This window comes from Anas platyrhynchos, chromosome 16 (genome assembly GCF_047663525.1).
Source record: "Anas platyrhynchos isolate ZD024472 breed Pekin duck chromosome 16, IASCAAS_PekinDuck_T2T, whole genome shotgun sequence".
NCBI classification, from domain to species: Eukaryota; Metazoa; Chordata; class Aves; order Anseriformes; family Anatidae; genus Anas; species Anas platyrhynchos.
The window spans coordinates 12,061,222-12,079,690 of record NC_092602.1 but is presented as its reverse complement, the minus strand read 5'-3'; the positions used below and the strand labels follow the sequence as shown (position 1 = coordinate 12,079,690).

Below are 18,469 nucleotides of genomic sequence, written 5' to 3'. Positions count from 1 at the left end.
TTCCTGGAGATTTGTTTTAACAGAACAAAACAATTGGTGCCTGGGGTTTGCTAGCAAATTGCTTTAGCCAAAGAACAGCTTGCTGGGTGAGGATTCTCAACACAGCACCCTTAGAGATTTTGAGATGCTTCCTCTAACTTGTCAGGGTCTCCACTCCCAGTCGTGGAGCTTCAGGTGTCCCACCCGCAGCCCCACAGGATGACAACAGCAATAGCACACTGCTCAGGGTGCCACCAGCAGTGCATGAAAGTCATCCAGAAGTCAGCAGAAGCAAGTCACAGTTCCTGTCCTACTTGTATCCCCTGTTTTTATTTCCCCATTGTATTTCCCCTTTTTAACCCCCATCAACTGGCAAACCAGACCTTGGCTTTTTTACTGCTTGAGAAAGTCTATTAATGAAGCATTATTGTAAAAAAGAAATGCAAATGCAAGCTTGGTGGTAAGCGTTTGCTAAAAATTTATCTCCCCAGGAAAGTCATACTGTTGTAACTACACCAGGATGACTAATGTAGTTTGATGCTGTTGTAAAAACACAACTAAAGAATCAAATAAGCTATACCAGTTAAGACACCGTTAACTAGAAGGGAGCTCAACGTGACCATTCAGAACAACTTCAAATTAAATCTCTGCATGTCTAATTCAACCCGTTACACCAGTACAAAACCAGCTTGTTCCCCAACTCTGGAAGAGGAAGCTTGCAGTGCACTGGTAGTGCAACAGTGGATGGCCCATGAACTGTCTGTGACACCTCTGTTCCCATCTGATGACCTTTTTGTGACCACTTCACTGCACTCTTAGCCACAATGGATCTTAATAGCTACAAGCAAGCAAGAAGTTTGTTGCAGATAGAAGTTCTGTCTGTGTTCTCTGTCATCTCGTTGGCACATGGGAGCTGTATTGTTTTAAAAAGAAACCAAGCTAAAATTCAACAACACTTGCCTGCAATTAGCTCTTTCAAAAATACATCGTTGGAGCAAAAGCTGTGTGTAAGCTTTTCAGTTTTAGACATTTTCTAACCTCCTCACGTGTTTACTAACACATTAAAATGATTGCAACATTGATTGGAAAAAAATGGATAACAAGCTTACAGAAAAGAGGGGGCTTTGCTCAATCACAAAATCTGAAAGCGGTGATAAGGTTTGTATCCTGAGGTGACGTGTTAACCAGCCACAGCAATTTCCAGTTGGAAGGGCTGCAGTCAGATTTCAGAGGAGCTTGGGCAGAGCTGCAGGATCCAATTCCAGGCTAACACCAGGTTTCCTCTGGAAACAGAGCTATTGAGATCTGAAACCACTCCTTGATAGTACTATAAAATATTGTACACTCCCACATGCAACCCATTTACTTAACTTCAATGCATTGGTCAGGAGCTGGAATTTCAGTCTAGAAATTGGGAAACAGAAGCTTAATAGTTTGTGTTGGAAAAGACTGTTTTTAGCCAGATCACTAGAAAAGAATGGGACAAAGAGCATTCCTTTGGGACAAGCAGTGCTAGATTGCAAATGTGATTCATGGAGACATTTGATCTGATGGCACATCAAAAAGCAATGGTAAATTACACATCTTCAATAAAAAAACCATTAAGTCATAGATGCTTGGCCATGTAGTAAGGCAATTAGACTTCAGCATTATTTGTTAAACAGGCATAAGATGATACAGAGTGAATTTTTTGCAATAATAGCCATTCCTGGTTATTCATTCTGAAGAGAATAAATCTGTCACTTGAGTGAAAACAATTGACAGCACCATTTATTACCTTGCACACTGCAGAATAACAGCACAATTTACATGTTGCCCTTTGGCACCGGGACTCTCAGCTTGCTTAGAAACAAAGCAAAAATATCTACAGACCTGGTAGTAAGGATTTAAGCAGCAGCTGACCTTATGTGGGTTATTTAAACCTCTATAACGACGCACTCTTGTTCAGCCTCTAGTTATCAGGGAAATAGGTTCTTCTGGGGAATCCACAGCCTCTGGATGCTGAAACACAAAGGGTCATGCAGAGGTCTCAGTATCTGATAGTTCAGAGAGTAACAGTTTAGCTCTGATCCTCTGAGATGTCTCCTGGGAATTAAAGATATTTGGTTTCCTTTCAGAGGCTTTAAAGGGCTGGACCCATCATAAAGAAGGGAATTTTTCCCTAGCTCACGGAGATAAATCTTTGCGCTAAATCTTAGCTTTCTTCTTCATATAAAGGCCAGACTCTTGGTACCTCTAGGCCATTTAGCCCACTGAAAAACAAGCCAAAAATAATAAGGGAAACACTGTGTTGCTGTAATAGAAAATAGCCAAAAAGGAGTCCAAATGCCTTAAAATGCTGCCCTTTATAGTAACATCTCTGCAGTCTTAGCTGTTGCCTTGTATGTGTTTTTATGAAGGTTTAAAGGTTTCCTATGGTACCTGTTACCAACACATGAGACTTTCTATTTGGGATCAATTATAATGGAGTTCAAGAAGTGTGCAGACAATTTTGGAAGGACATTTTAAGCAGGTATTTGATTTTTGAATCCAACAGAAATATTTAGGCAAACAGCTATTATAAGCTTCTATCAAGCACCTCTGTATTAATTCACAGGCAAAAAGCTGTCCAGAATGGATCAACTGGAAAATGTTCTACTTTCACCCTTATGGGGTTACACTGTGGTTTCAAGATTAGAAATGGATGTGGGATATAGTGCCCATGGCAACTAGGCACTGGAGAAGCTTTCTGCCTGTTCTAGGTCTCCGTAACTCCAGCATGCTGAAGCAAGGGCCAAAACACATTGCTTTTCCCCATCACAAAACCACTGTTTAGCAGCATCCAGAACAGTTCCTGATGGTTCACATCACTCTTCCCTTTGGCAACAACTCTCCAAGTTTGCAGAAAGGGCAGGCCAATACCTTGTAATTCTCTCTTTCATTATGTTTAAAATTTAGAATGGGTAATGTTTATTTTAATTTTCCCAACTGTTTGACAGCACAAAGCAAGGTCAAGAGACTGACTGTTTATTAAGAAACTCCATTATTCCTGAGAGCTAATCTACACATTGTAAAATCCTAGAGAGATTAACACAGCTGCTGGCAGCACTTATGCTCTTCTTGAGCACCAACCTTATGCCTTTGTGCTTCCTCCCACAGCATCGAAGTCTTTGCAGAACTCTGAAGAAACTGTCACTCTGAACTGTCCTGTTCTCAGCACCTGTACCAAGTTAGAAGAAAGTGAGACCTCAGTTTTCAGTTATATTAAGGGAAGATTTTAGTACTTTACTGTTACAGAACATTTCCAAAGATTGAAGCCATATCTCATTTCTTAGCTTTTTTTTCTCTCTCTAATTCTTGAGGATGCTAACATATAATCAAAATGTCTTTTTCCTTTTTTCTTTTTCTTCCCCCTTTTATATATATATATATATATATGTATATATATAGTTGTCATCAATCTGTAGTTACGTTGTCAAATAAACTGCTGATACAGGTATATCATTTGCAGTAATGTCTAGCAATACTGAGAATGGAGTTTCACTTTTTTCTTTAAACACTGCAGCACAAAATTCCACCTGATTTACGTGTTACTTCAGTGTGCCAAAAATACCCTAATCTAAAACCTCCATTCAAATGAACCAAGTGACAAAAACATTCAAAGATCCTGGGCAGCCCAGAACCACAAATGTCCATACCCTGTCTATAGGAGCAGACCAGAAATCACCAATGAACCTCAACCCCTTACTACAAACAGCAAGCATCTGGAGGCTGAAATTTCTCTCTCTCTCCATTAAAGACCAGAAAAGAAGAATCTAGGCAGGAGTTATTTAACCATTTGTTCATTCAGTGGAAACAGCTTCTCTTAAAAGGAGCCATGGCAAGGCACTGCAGATGCTTCACATTTTTCAGACTGTTCTTTGCAGTCAGATGTGCAAATGTTTGGAAACCCCATGCAAAAGGATTTGGGTTTTTCTTTGCCACTCCCCCAGTCCAGAAGCATTTGTTATCTTCCTCAGGTCTGACACAGCAGTCCTAAAGAGGAATTACACTAATTTGGGTACAGCTTTAGAAGATGGAGGGGCTAGATCTCCTCACCTTTGGAGTTCTCTTAATTAAGCTAAAACTCTTTATCCTGCTCTCTTCCTTTTATCTCTTGCTCTCCACATCTACCGCCTTCTTTAAACAAACAAAATTTGGCAACTGATGAAGCTGCACAGTGCCAGGCTTGTGGGGCAAGCAGAGGTCACCTATCCTATCTCTGACTATGGAGTCTGAAAGCAGAGTACTTAGCGTTATTAGCTTTTCTGCATGAGTGATCAATCCCAAATTGGACATACGGTGCCATGGACACACTGATAAAAGTTGCATTTATTTTTTCTGAATGGGCTATTTACTACTTACTTGTGACTGCAGTAGCAGTCTGCAAGCTATACTTCAGTGATATGCTGCTATCATACTTTGCGATAAGGCTGAAACCATTAGGCAGGCAATAAATAAATAAAAAAGAGGAAAAGTCCTCCTGTAAATGCTAGGGGAATACGTTAAGGCGGTCTGGACACATGCTTAAAGAGATGATACCCCTGAATTCCCTCTCTGTTCCCAGGCCTACTCCTGCTGCATCTGTGCAGGGATATATGAAGACATAAAACAGGCTCCTACCTATTTTAGGCAGGTATTGTGGGATCCAGCTCCACCCACACAGGATTCATCTAAGAGGTTTTACAGCAGGGAGGGCCAAATGCTGCTTATCTTTCTCCAAACGCTTGGGAATATCAAAATTCCCACCCCTCATGTAGCTTTCCTTCACAGACCCCGCCTCACAGTGAAGGCCAGTATCCTTCAGCTTGCTTTACAGACGGGAACTTAAGCCCATTCCCCCTCGTTCTGTCTGTTCTCCCACGTGCCTGGTGACAGAACGAGGGGGAATGGGCTTAAGTTGCGCCAGGGGAGTTTTAGGTTGGATGTTAGGAAGAACTTCTTTACTGAAAGGGTTGTTAGACACTGGAACAGGCTGCCCAGGGAAGTGGTGGAGTCACCATCCCTGGAGGTCTTTAAAAGACATTTAGATGTAGAGCTTAGGGATATGGTTTAGTGGGGACTGTTAGTGTTAGGTTGAGGTTGGACTCGATGATCTTGAGGTCTCTTCCAACCTAGAAATTCTGTGTGATTCTGTGTGAAGCCCGAGTCACAGTCATGCTCTGCCCAGCACCACAGTCTGAGTTTCCCTGAAATATTGCTGTGGGGCTTTGCTCACTAGCAGAGTTTTTAAAAACAACAAACACCAGATGAATCATATTAAAGTTCAGATGACCTTCACTGCAGTCTAAGAGACTAACTGACACTAACGCCCACACAGCCTGCAAGGTGATGGGAAATGATAGCCTGGCTTTGACACACGGTCCTCTCGGTGCCTTTTGCTGTACAGACGACCTTCCTTTGCTTTTTTTCTGCTTCCTGCTGAGCAGGGAACATGCAGACAATGGGACAGCTCCTTACCAATTCAGGGCCAAGCTGCTGTTCCTGAAGGTGACCATGAGGCCTAGAGCAGACGTAGCTGGGCCTTCCTGCTTCACAAGTATCTAGAAGGAACCGAAAGAAGTCGTGTACTAGGAGCAGGGGACTGGGAGCAGGCCACTGGCCCAGCTCTGGTCATAGCCTCTTACAGCATGAGAGAAACACCCATTTCTTTAAAATACTCCCTCAGCTTCTTTTTTCTTGTTTCAGTTCCCTCCTCTGTACTACCCTTCACCACCGCAGGCCTCATGGCAGGCCTCAAGTGCTGAGGAGCCGGCGGCCAGGCAAGCTCAGGTCACTTCCCCACGTACAGCCGGCACACGGCAGCAGCTGCCCGGCCCCAAGCACTTCTGCCACAGCATCTGCTACCCCACTGCTGGTTCTCAGAAAGCTCCCTTTATATACGCAACATCTTCACGTGACAAACATGCCAAAGTACACTAACATATCTAGGTTACTTTGCTCCAGAAGGGTTTTCTGCACTCACACACATGAAAACCTTCACACAGATGCTGAGGGTCAATGTCCCATCTGAGAACTGTGAACCCAAAAGCAGCACCACAAGAGCCAGACCCTGGATGAAACAAGATGCAGATTTTCCCCTCACCAGAAGCCTTCACTTAGATAGTCTTAAACCCACCATAAAATCTCAGCCCGAATCAAGTATACCCTCTTTGAACATCAGAAGAGTATTTTCATCTACAGATTAATTAAAAAAAAAAAAAAAAACTATTCAAAATGAGAAAAATATTTCCATTTCAGATGGTTTTACAAGTTGCTCCAAGTAGTTTGCAGCCCAGCAATTTGAAATGTCTGCTCTTGCAAAGCTGTCTACATTTTTTGGCACAGATTAGTTTTCCGCTGCAAATCCCGTGTGATCAATCTGTTCTTCAGGCAGTGAAAGGCAAACTAGGAAGCCCAGTTGCAACAGAAACCGATGGGAATCTTTTCACAAGTTTTAATAGGAGATGAACTAAGCCCAGGGTTAACTCAAGACGCTGGAACAATCCACAGCTTAAGACAGACGCGTAAATGCTTGGGATGCCAGACGTCAGGAAGGGACTGTAATGACCAACCTCTCCTACCCCAGACACCGATGCTCCCGGCGCTGCCTGACCAGCACGGCCGCTCATAGCCCACCCTGGCTGAGGGCTCCTATAAATGAGAGCTGCATCCGACAGACCTGGGTCTTGTGGGTTCGTTACGGTTAATTATTGCAGCCGCCTCCAGGCCGATCGATAAATGAATACAAACAGGGCATACACACTCGGACCATATGTGCAGTGCATCTTTTATGGGAGCCACAACTAGCAGCGTGCCGGTGTCTGTCAGTTTGCTTAACGCGCCCCACGTGCAGACCACCCACGCTCTGCAGCCCGTGAAACACGCGCATGCCAATGAGGATCGGCTCTGCACCAGAAGGGATTAGGAAATCTCATAACTACATGTTCCTCACGGCTTCGCCCTGACTGCAGAGATGGCATAAACTATAGGAGACAATGTCAAGGGAGAAAGTGTACCTGGGTCTCTGATAAATCACAGGAATGAGACACTGCGTGGGTCACCTTGCTCAGCTCCCTCGAGAGCTGCTGGCTGCGCCAGCACAAGGCTGCCGCCTCACCAGTGTGAGTGCTTCCAGCAGGCATCCTCTGTGAGCTTGTTAGCAAACCAAGCCCATCAGCACTGCCATTTTCCAAGCCAGACATTTGAATCATGAAATCATAAATAGGGCTGATCAAATCATAACTAATGTGCGCGACAGCTTTCACTGCTCACTCTTCTTTGTCTCTCACAACAGGAACGAAAGTGGATGCGGAGCTGAAACATGAAGCCCACAACATGTCACAGCTTCAGAGGCGTTACTGGGATTTGCTGGGCAGTGAACACACTTCTTGTAGTGTGATGTAAAACAAACTGAAAAGGTTCTCAGACCAATGGTAGACAGCTACAACACATCCTATCCGCCTGAGCTCAGCAGTGAGGGACGTGGTGCAGATAATCCCAACGCACAGCAGGCAGGAGCTGTGCAAGGAAGAACTGCAACAGGGGAGAAGGGAGCAGCATGATGCTGTCCAGCTAGGTGTAAATGAGAATCACGGGGAAAGCATATTTCTGGGCTATAACCAGGAAAAAAAAAAATCATAAAAATTAAAGCAACTGCTAAAATCAGCTAGAGCCAGGGAAACATACTTCCTTTCTTCATCTGCAAGACAAGCATTAACAGTATTTCCTTACCTGACAGAAAAGCCCAAGGCATTTCAGTTAACAGTTCAAAAACACCTTCTGGGTCTCCAGGTCAATACTCAGGGAAACAAAGGCTGTTTCCCCAAGGTGGGAGCACTTGGTGTTGGACTCTGCTGCTCCACAGTGCAGCCTCCTAGATGAGAGGATCTGGCACCTAGATGAGGCTAAGCTCATCCACAGTTACCTGAAAACAATCACAGGTAAACCAACGCAGCTATGCAAGATCCACCACAGCAGTTACCCCCCACAAAACCTGAGCCACCAAGCCATGGCACCACCTCTCCCCTTAGCACGTCCCTCCCACACCCAGCCTTCAGTGCAAGGTGCAACCCTGAAGTGTGGCAGGGCTTGCAATCACACGAGCAGCCCACCCAAAAGAGCGGATACCCTTCTAAAAATAGCCCTTCTGCGTCAGGTTGGGTTGTAAAAATCAGGTCCAAAAACACTGATGGGGTTATTTATATGAATAACAAATTAATGATAGGTTTTTTGAAGGAAAATTGGTATGGGAGGAGATGGATTTTCCAAAATGTCAGAACATTTTGTTTTGACATTTTTCAAAATGAAAATGTTGACATTTTGCAAGAAAAAAAAAATAATTTAGATTTTAGTTTAATGTTAAATGTGGACTCATCAATAAGAAAACTCAACAAAATAATCCATTTTATGTCACGCATTTTACGTCTTGGCTAAAAATTAATTTGGGTTTGGGATATGTTTAATTAATTAAACTCTTCTGGAAAGTACCAGTTTCAGCTGGCCTAAAGTGATACATCCCAGTTTATATGTTCAGCCACTGAGACAGAAATTCTACACTTGAATTAAAACAAGGTGGGAGAAGATAAACCAGCTTGCAAGAGCAGCCTTCACTGAGATACAAAGAACAGGCTGGGAGAGGGAGGGAAATGTGCAGGACTCACCAGCAGAGATCACAGGGGAGAAACGAAGAAAATGGTGTAGAAGTGCACCGAACCCATCAGAAGGGGAGAAAGGGTTTGGATTAAAGTACTGGTGAGAAAGTGTGATACAGAAGGGGCTTTACGAAAATGTCTTAATACCCATGTATCCTCAGGCTAAGCCCAGCTTCAGAAGATATAAATGCTTAAATAAACATGAGTCAATTTATTATTCCTCTGTGTTTCAGAACTTCCTCACCTTCTGCCTGGCTCATTTACTGCAATTAAATGCTTGTAAACAGATTATACCCTGAAAGCTACATTTTCTTGGTAAGTGGTCACCTCAACCTCCACTGCTTTGGCTATGGCTAATATTCCCCAGGTCACACTATAATCACTGAATAATAGGACCAAAATGAATCACTGGGTCAGTCTGTTAACAAAACTGTCTCCAGTATCCAAACCACGTAAGCAACTATGCTCTGCTGATTACTGAGACAAGCACTGCTTACACGGTCAGGAAAAAAATTAGTAATGTCATCATACTTAAATAAATTTTTTTAAAAAATTGTCCTGAACACAGGACATACATGTGCTGCCATATTAAATCAGTAAGTGTAATAATGAACTCTAATCTCATCTAGTTTTGCTTTCTTGTTGGTTATGGTGTGTACACATTGTGAAACCAGCAAAGTGGAGCCTGCTGTGAAACAGTGTAATTTTCTGGAAATGTAGATAAGCTTCTCCAAGCTATTCTAAGAACTGGGGTTTGGTTACCTTGTTTTTAACTTAGTCCAAAATAAGCTGCAGCACTACCTATATAGGCAGGGAATAACTGCAAGAGCAGCAAGAGGACCCACTAACAAGACTGACTTTTTTAATGCTTTGTTTGTTTTTAGTGGCGAGATCTGAGCTGAAATACTACTGACAAGGACAAAGTTTATTACAGCTTCTCAGATGGGAAGCAGGTTTTGAGATGGTGTAGATTAGTGTGACTCCACTGAATCAAGTGGGGTTACCAGTTTATAGTAATTGGTAGTCTTAGCCTGTATTTTCTGTCCTCCTTGGCACTGACTCTGTCAAACTGCATCGATTGTCTCTACTAGGAAAAAAAAAAAAAAAAAGAAAAGAAAAAAAAAACACAGCAGGTGATAATAAATATCCCTCCCACATTTAGATTAGAAGTTCTTGCTCTCTCCTGAACTGGATTATGCAGGTCATTTCTCCCCCAAATTTGTATACCCCTCCTTTCTTCCTGCTGCCCGTCCCTCCCCCCCCCCCCCCCCCCCCAAAAAAAAAAAAAAAAAAAAAAGACAACTGAAAAAAATGATCAAGAAAGGTGAAGCTGTCATGAAAAAGAAACACACAGCCCTAACTGAGCTTGTAGCATGAGTGTCACAAATGTCACAGCCCAGCAGTGTGCCCTTGTGGGTTGGTTTCTCTATGCCCCTTTGGAGAAGCAATGTGAAAATAGACGCGTGCTCTCCCCCAGGCCAACACACAGCAGAGAGGAAAAGGAGGCCATTGCATGCAAGTCTCTACAGGAAGCCAGTTGTATATATTTTTACATAATAATCTCTATTCTGAGCTTTATGAAAAGTTCATAAGAGGAAAGGAACAGAAAGTCACAGTGACAGTGCAAGTAAAACTCAAAGATGCAGAGCGGTACTTAGCAGTGTTTACCTGCTCCAGCAATTCTGATCCCAGGGCAGAGTGCTGAAGATTAGCTCCAGACCTCATTAGGCAGGATAGAATTATGTGGGATAACAAAGTAATACTCGGCTTTCTTTTGCATTTTAAAAGTGGCTTGAGACCTATAAAATCCCTTTGAATTTTATTAAAAGTCTTCCGCAATCATTTTTCATCTTGCAACCCTGTTGAGCCGAACTAATAAATTAGCATGTTATCTGTGTGGATATCCATTAGAGCTTCAAATGAACATTATTAGAGCCAACAAACTAACAGCGCTAGTTCCAAGTGTGGAGAAGGCAGGCTGGTCCACCAAGCAATGGGTACTGAGGATAATGGATGAGGGCACATCTGCCCCATGAGCCCCCAGGAGATGGGCAGTGTGAAGAGCTTCTCCAGCTGTCAAAAGGGCAGGCTTTGGACACCCCAAACAGGCAGCAAGAGGCAGCAAGCCAGGCAGGAACTCACGAGAACTGAGTACTGTATGAAGGCTTCAGTAAAGGCTCATCGGGCTTGTCCTCATTGCAAAGTCCAGGCAAATTTTAGCTCACAATACACTGGAACCCGCTGCCCACAAGTTCTGGCTACAGATAAACCGTGTGTTTCAAGTGAGTTGTCTGCTTTGGCTCAAACCCTGCTCAGTGTGAGAAGGCCACAACAGGAACACAAATCTTGCAACCTTCTAGCTGCTACAGCTCCAGGCAGCATAGTGGCAGATAAGATTTGAAGCTGGACTGATATGTTCATACTTGGCATCAGCTCCCCCCATGCCTTTTGCTTTTCTTCCGATGCTGACACTGAAGGCAAGAAGGCAAGCACAGTGTGATACTTTTTGGCTCCTTTGCAAATCTCGTGAACAAACAGACAAACTTAAAAATAATAATAATAATAATTTGGGGTGTGAAAAGCAGGTGTCATTTGGAAAGCAAGTGCTGGGAGATTGTCTTTTTAATAAGCTTTATCAGCAGTGCTCTTGGCCTGCGAGTGCTGTTTGCTCAGTGGAAGCTGGCAGGATGCCGTCTGCCCCTCTTGCTGTCCTGAGCCCTGGAGGGCAGCAGGTGCCAGATCCAGGCCCAGCAAGGTAACTGCAGCAAACGGCCAGGCAGAGCTGCCACAGCCCCTGCACGCCCCTGCCAGTCCCCAGCACAGAGCCAGAACTGCACGCCCTGTCCTCCTCCTCCTCCCATGTGCCCTCACTAATTTATTTCTGTCCCCTGCCTTTGGGCAGCTGCTTGCCCACACGAGCAGGAACCTGGCTGCTGAAGCACCAAAACTCCTTCAAAAGACAACTTCCCCCCAAGCAGGTGCAGGAGAGAGAGTGCAGAGGTAGGGGAATTTCCTTGCTCTTCAAGGTGTATTTCTGGGATTATTTCCCCCTCCCAGCCACTCTGATTCCCACGACCCCGTCTCCAAAAGGGCAGGCAGCCCAGGTGCGTCCCGCAGGGCGCTGTGCAGCCAGCCGCTGCAGCTGCTGACGTTTCGGCTTCCCTCGGAGAAAGCTAATCACAAGGCAGGGATTTAAGGGAAATGTCATCACATGCTGCCTGGTTCACTGAACTACAGCAGCTTGGTCATGCTTCCCTGGACTCTTTCTCTCAACACTAAAGCCGTGGATCCCTCTTCCAGAGCTCCAGTTCCTGCAGCCCCATCCCATGTAACCACCACCCTGACAAAAATACACTATGTGTATTCCTCTATCCCCCCTCCCCCCCCCCCGAAAAAAAAAAAAAAAAAGAGAGAGAGAAAGAAAGAAAAAGCTCCCGTACGAGTTGAGCCTCATGATATGCTACATGCTGCCCAGAGTGAATTTCAAATCTCTTCGCTGCTGCTCTTCCCCTGGGGTCATGCAGACACCATTTTAGTGTGTCTTTATTTCCAGCCTTCCTCCTCTTTATCTAATTCTCTTTCACCTCCCACTCCTATCCTTTATTACTCTTCTTCTATTCTTTTCTAAGAGGAAAATGTTTCTTTTTACTCTCAATCTCTGTTCCTTTCCTCCTGTCATTCCCTTCATGTCTCATCCACGATGGTATTTTTGTTCATGCAATAACTAGTTTGCTCTTTCTCCTCTTCCTGCTGGGCTACTTTGATCTACTGTTCCTGTGCCTGTTTTACACATCCCTTTTCTTCCCGCCAAAGACACATCAGTCTATTTCCCATCCCCTCCTCCTTACTCATTTCTCTTTTCCTGCTCTGATCTATTCTTGCTACACCAAACTTGTTTCATGTGTAGATAACTTTAAAATCTGCTCTGCTGCCCCAGTGAGCATTGCAGTAACTACAGGAGGATACGTCTGTCAATCCAGTCACCCTAAGCCAGGATTCAACACCCCTCCTTATCCATGCTCTATTGAGAAGGAAAACCCAGCCCTGGAGCCTTTAGAAGGACAACAGCTCAGTCACTTGCAGGTTCAGCAACACATCATGCTGCAGCAGAGATCTGGAAAAGCCCCAAAGACCTGTGCCAGCCACTGCATGGACCTTAGCAGGAGGAGTGCCAGCTGACATGAGTGGGCCTTTTATTGTCCATAGTCAAGGAAATCCCCTGAAAATGAATACACCTCACTTGTAGCCCCATGGGAGCACAGAGAGAGGAACTTTGAGCTGTATGCTCTCAGTTACAATAAATCACAGAGAGATTTGGTGTCGTGCAGAAGGGAGCCCGCTGGCCCCCGCGCAATGGGAAACCTGAGGGTGAAAATTACTCTTCCCTTACACGACAGCCATTTACTAACCTGTCCTTTGCCCTGGGAATCTGTAAGCAAGGAGAAAGAAGAAAAGCCTAAAGATCATGCTTTGCCACCCTGTGCCAAGCAAGATAATGGCGGATTCTGCAATATCTCTTCCAGGTGAAAACTCACTTCTACCTGACTTGGCCACTTTTGGGGGAAAGCAGATATACAGCAGGGAAAAAAAAAAATGACATGAGAACTGCTGCAATATTCCCTCCAGAGACTGAATAACACTTCCCTGGGGACAGGCATTGTGAAAGAAGGCCTTCTGCAGCTGGAGCACTTGGACGCAGAGCACAAATGGCATTTGGTGCCCAGCAAGTGCCCCCCCCACCTTAACTTGGGCTGGCTTCTAGGCTGTTTGCCCAGCTGCCTTACCTCCAGGATTTTATGAGCAGCACTTAATCTGAAGGTTGTAACACAGAGTTTTGGCAACTTCAGTTCACAGAACATCATCCAGTGATTTCATTAATACCACAGTGCTATGGGACTGGCAGAAACATTGGTATTAGGGCCTGGAAAGGAGAAGAAAAAAAGGGCTTACTACATTTTTATTTGTTCCAAAGAGAAGAATACAGGAATGTGGTGGTGTGCTTACTGTAAAAGGGCTGGCTTACCACTAAACTGAGTCTGAGTTACAAGACTCTGTTGATAACAAATGAAATTGTGAATTCACCAAAGTTGTTGCAGTAACAGTCCCAGAAACCCAGCCTTGCTTTCTTTCGCCTTGCACACACAGCCATGTGAATCAGCACTCCCAAGATGGTAACTGCATCCAGACCCATGCAAAGCCCAAAATTTTCCTCCCTGGTCTCCAGCCCCATATCCTCCAGGCTCACTATTGACAGCAGCCTGCAAGTGAGCTTTGTGTGCATTCAAGCACCCATGAAATAATAAAGGGGCCACAGCAATCTTTCTGTCATTTCAAAGGTCAGGTTCGGGCTGCCCTTTGCATGCCCCAAATCCAAACCTGGTTTGTGGCTGAGTAAAAAAATAATATGAGATGAAGCAACTCTCAGCAATTGCTTCACACATACTCACACACACACAGTGCATTGTTCGATAGTAATGGTCTGAAACATTGTACTTCCACAAGACTATAACAGCATCGCTTAGTGTCATTATACAGGGATAATGCAGCTCAGCTGGGCAGCATGAGGTTTGCTGGGTCTTCTTGCTGGGTCTTTTTTTTTTTTCTTGTTCTTCTTTCAGTACTGAAAGGAAGAACTAGAAGCCTCGTGAACTTTGTCAGCCCATCCTAAATAAGGCCATTGAAATAAAAATTACTCAGCTCAATCTCTGGGATCTCAATCTCTCTGTTGAATAAATACAGTCATTTGTATATACAGGGGAACAGTTCAAGTACCTGGCAAACATCTATTGCTATTTTGGCATCTAAGTGCACCTGCTGCAAGAGGGCACAGGTCTCCTGTGTCCTAGATGCCAAGTCCATGGCTGTATCTGAAATGCTCTAGGGCATCTAAAATGTCACAAGACACCTACATTTGGGCACCTGGTTCACTCCCCCATAGCTCCGCAATAGCAGGAGATGTAACATGATAAATCTCAATGTGCAGTCTCTCCTCTGCACAATTCCCAGCCCACCTCTGACCATGAGTATGTCAAGTCCTCACAAAATTAACTCTCGGTACCAAGCCAGTTGATTTGACTAGAAAGGTATAATAAATATTAATTAGTGTACATATGTATGGCATATATATAGTATATATTTGGGTCTCCCCTTTGAGGTGCTGCTTACCGCTTGTGGCCAAATTTCTGCTCTCAGATATAGTGACAACCTGTGGGCTCAGATAGGGCTATGGTCAAAGGTAGCAGGTGTTCTTAACTTGAAGTGACACAGGTTGATGGAGAAGAAAGATAATTTAATTATCTGACTCTGAACGGATCTTGTCATATAAGGAAACACCTTAATGTGGTGCCAATGGCAAATATAAGTAGATACCTTAATAGCTATCATCGCTGACTGAACCGTATGAATAACCAACACAATTGCTGTGCTAGAAAACAGTTTTTGACCTGCTGGTAACATTTCATTTTTAACTCAGCACTAGCCACAAAACATAAGTCTTTTGAACCTGGAAAGATATATACACAGCACATGCAGTGAACTCCTAGCCTTGAGGCTGAACGGTGCCTTACTTGGTGAAAATTGATTAGATTTGTCAGGTGAATAAAATTCTTTATTAAATTTGCCTGGTTGAAAGTATGCCTGTGTATTTTAGTTTTTCATTAGAGCATCACTGAATTTGTCTGAAGTAGTTAAGAATATCATAAGTGATACATCAGGAACAATTGGACCAAGCCACAGCAAAACCCCCCGAGGAGCGCATGCCTTGCCTATGGAACTGAAGTCTAAATGCTGCTGGTTTCAATTTCTGCCCACCAGAGGGGAGCAGAAGAGAAATTAGCCTGGAAAAATGTATTTTTGTTTAAAAAAAAAAAAAAAAAGAAAAAAAAAGAAAAAGACAACGATATAAACCCCAAACCCACCTCTCCCTGCTCATACACATACACAAATAGCACCAAGAAGGCCGGCACAAATATTTCAGAATCAGCTGTGAAGTTCAGCAGCAAAGGTTGGATGCACAGATTGTAGCCAGGGTATTTTGCGGAGCCGCCCGCTGTCCTCCCCGCTCCTCTCCTCCCTCTGCTCCCCACCACTCTCTCAGCACACCACACATCTGACATCCTATGCCTGGGGAATTCATTTCAGTTGCCCGGGTCTGATTTCTAATTATGATGCAGGATGCATGGTTATAAATTTCCTATGGGATACTCATTATATAGAGCATATGAATGTGCTGTAATCAGGCGTATTTGTTGCTATGGAAAAACACAGCAAGCATGCAGAGCCTTCTGTGTGGCATCTTTAGTGTCCCTGCACTCGGAGTACTTGGATTCCTTGGCAGCGTGTGGCATAGCAACATGTTATCTGGCACAAAACCCAAGGACATTACAAGTTTCAACTGGAAAACTTGCAGGGCTCGTTAGCCCGCTGCATTTTCAAGGGGTGTTAGACTTAATGATTTTGCATTATTCCCTTTTAAAGTGAAGAGATCAAAGAAAATAGCATGGGCAGCATGAGGTTGTAACTGTGACCTTTCCCTCCTCCTTCCTAAAGCCTCTTGTCTTACTCTCATATACACCAGCCACATCCATTTTAGGAGGGGAAACAGCATTGTGTGACAGTGTATTCAAACTTGCCATGCTTAAATAGAGCTCAGCTTGGCTTTCTGTGCCCAAGTACACAGGTATTAGCTTGAACACTACATAGGGTAATGCCCAGGTAGCACATGCTGTGCTTAAAAAAAAATTTAAAAAAATGGGAAAGGAAAAGAGAAGAGAATAGAAGCACCATGCTTATTAATTAAATCCTCTGTTAATCCCTTCTAGAAGTGGCTGGTGGAGGTGGGGAGGGTGCCCAAGAGCAGTTCTCCCTGCACTACTGAATTACTGGGTCTTGGTGGCACACGGAAGCGCTCAGACCATTTGTTTTATGCCTCCCTTATTTTAAAGCACTTAACCCAAGGCCAGGCCCACAGAGCTGGAGCTCGTTCCTCAGGGGCTCACGCAGTCTCCATAGGCAGGCAGAGGCAAAGCCATCTCGCCCTGCAGCATGCTCGCCTGCTCATCCAAAGCCGTGCTGCACCTGCATCAGGTATGGCTTTCCCCATGATTGCCCAGGCAGTGGGACTGGCTGCAAACTGGAAGAAATAGTAAGGGACACATAACAGCTTCTTACGATTACTAATATTTGCTCAGGGCATGATCCAGAGTCCGCTGGAGGAAATGGGGAGAGAAAACTCACTTCCATCACCTCTGAGTAATAGCCAGTTCCCTAGTTCTCGAGGCTTTGACCCAGAGACAGCTTTTCGTGGCAGTGTGCTTGATGTGAGAAGTGAGATGGTGTAGCTGCGAGGAGCTGCCAATACCGTATCGATGGCTAGAGCAGCTGCCATGTGAAAAGCTATCAGAGCTGCCCAGCAGAGCCTCGGTGGTGAACCGGGGATCATTAGCACCGTGCTCCTTATTCCTGGGAGAAAATTCACTGCAGCCCTGGGAAATTCCTATACCCTCATTTGTGGCAGGCAATTTAGAATATATTGTCTGGAAATAAAGAGGGCCAGGCAGGCTTAAGCTGTCATAATAACCACCCCTGCTTAAACACTTAAATGTTAAATGCAGATGCAATGAACAGTGGAGTGTTTTTTCTCCAAAACATGAGTCTACCCATATTGTATTACAGCAGCACTCGCATCTCTGTTCACCTCAGGCTGGAGGAGAGATCTAATTTGTACTTGTTAGCTTAGCCTTGCTGTCCCTATGCAATGAATAAAGATAGAACAAATTAATCTCTATTTTCTTCTCTAAATTGGGCACCAGTCCATTGGACTGAGTGGTGTTAAGCAGGGCTGCCACCAACTATTTTTGTGATTTCTATCAAGACTAGCAACTCCTACTTCAGGAGAAGGATTTTGGAAAAACAGAAGTGAGAGAAAGAGGTGTTGAAGTCGTCAGGCTCAGAGAGATGCTCTGACCTCCCCAGCTTCCTCCGTCTCCATTTCTTCACCTGAACTCCCTGGGGATAAAACCATGCTATGTGCACCAAAGATGGGGCTGCCCAAGCCAGGAACAGCTGCTTCTGCAGACAACCAGAACAGGACCCCACCAGCTTGTTCTGCTTCAGAAATCAGTCCTTCCTTGCCTGATTCCCACACAGCCATCAGGAGCTGAGACCTTTCGGAAGGACTGTGCATGCAGAGGTGGCAACAGGAACTGTAGCTAGACAGGAGGTTGAAGGTGACACACTGGCCACAAAGGCATCCCATATCATGCTGGGTTTGGTGACAGAGCTGAGAAATCCCATACAATAGGAAATCCAAGCAAGTGAGTATCAGATGGAAACCTCCCCATCTGCATGTTCCATACATGAGTTGACCAAAAGGGATGGTCTTACCATGCAATCCTCTGCTAGGAGAGCCACCAGACAACCAGAGAGTGATGGATCTGCCCAGATTCAACCAGCCTGTGCCACCGGTTGGCTTTTGCTAGCCTGAGTGTAAGAAGTTGGGAGCGTTCCAGTTCTCATGGAAAATGCCGTAGAAAGAGGTTTCCTCATAGTGCAAGCCTCTTTTACCTGTCTGGAAGAGGCTTCTCGCTCAAAGACTGGCTGCCTGGAGAGGAACATGCAGCCAATGCAGGATGAGGCCAGCCAGTGTCACTGCCATTCTTGTGCCTTTTTTCCACTACTGTTTACTTATTACCCACAAAAATCTGAGAATCTTGGGGTACTTCATCAAACCAAATTACCACCAATCCTGTTGCTTTTGAAGACCGGTACCCAGAAAGTAAAGACTAACAGGGTTCTTCCCAATCCCAAATGAGGCATTGGAGAAGTCAGGGCTCAGCCTG

At 44.5% G+C, this 18,469-nt stretch overlaps 1 long non-coding RNA gene across 2 annotated transcripts in view; it reads right to left on the bottom strand.

Moving 5' to 3' along the window:
• Positions 1 to 1,738: 1,738 nt before the first annotated feature.
• Positions 1,739 to 18,469, bottom strand: part of LOC106016639 (uncharacterized) — an 88,380-nt gene continuing 71,649 nt past the window's right edge. For both annotated transcript variants that reach the window (XR_011803776.1, XR_011803777.1), the window contains exons 4-7: positions 13,415 to 13,551; positions 7,711 to 7,903; positions 3,091 to 3,178; positions 1,739 to 1,980 (exon numbers count right to left, since the gene is read on the bottom strand). This is a non-coding gene — a long non-coding RNA (uncharacterized lncRNA). The remainder of the gene's footprint in view (positions 1,981 to 3,090; positions 3,179 to 7,710; positions 7,904 to 13,414; positions 13,552 to 18,469) is intronic.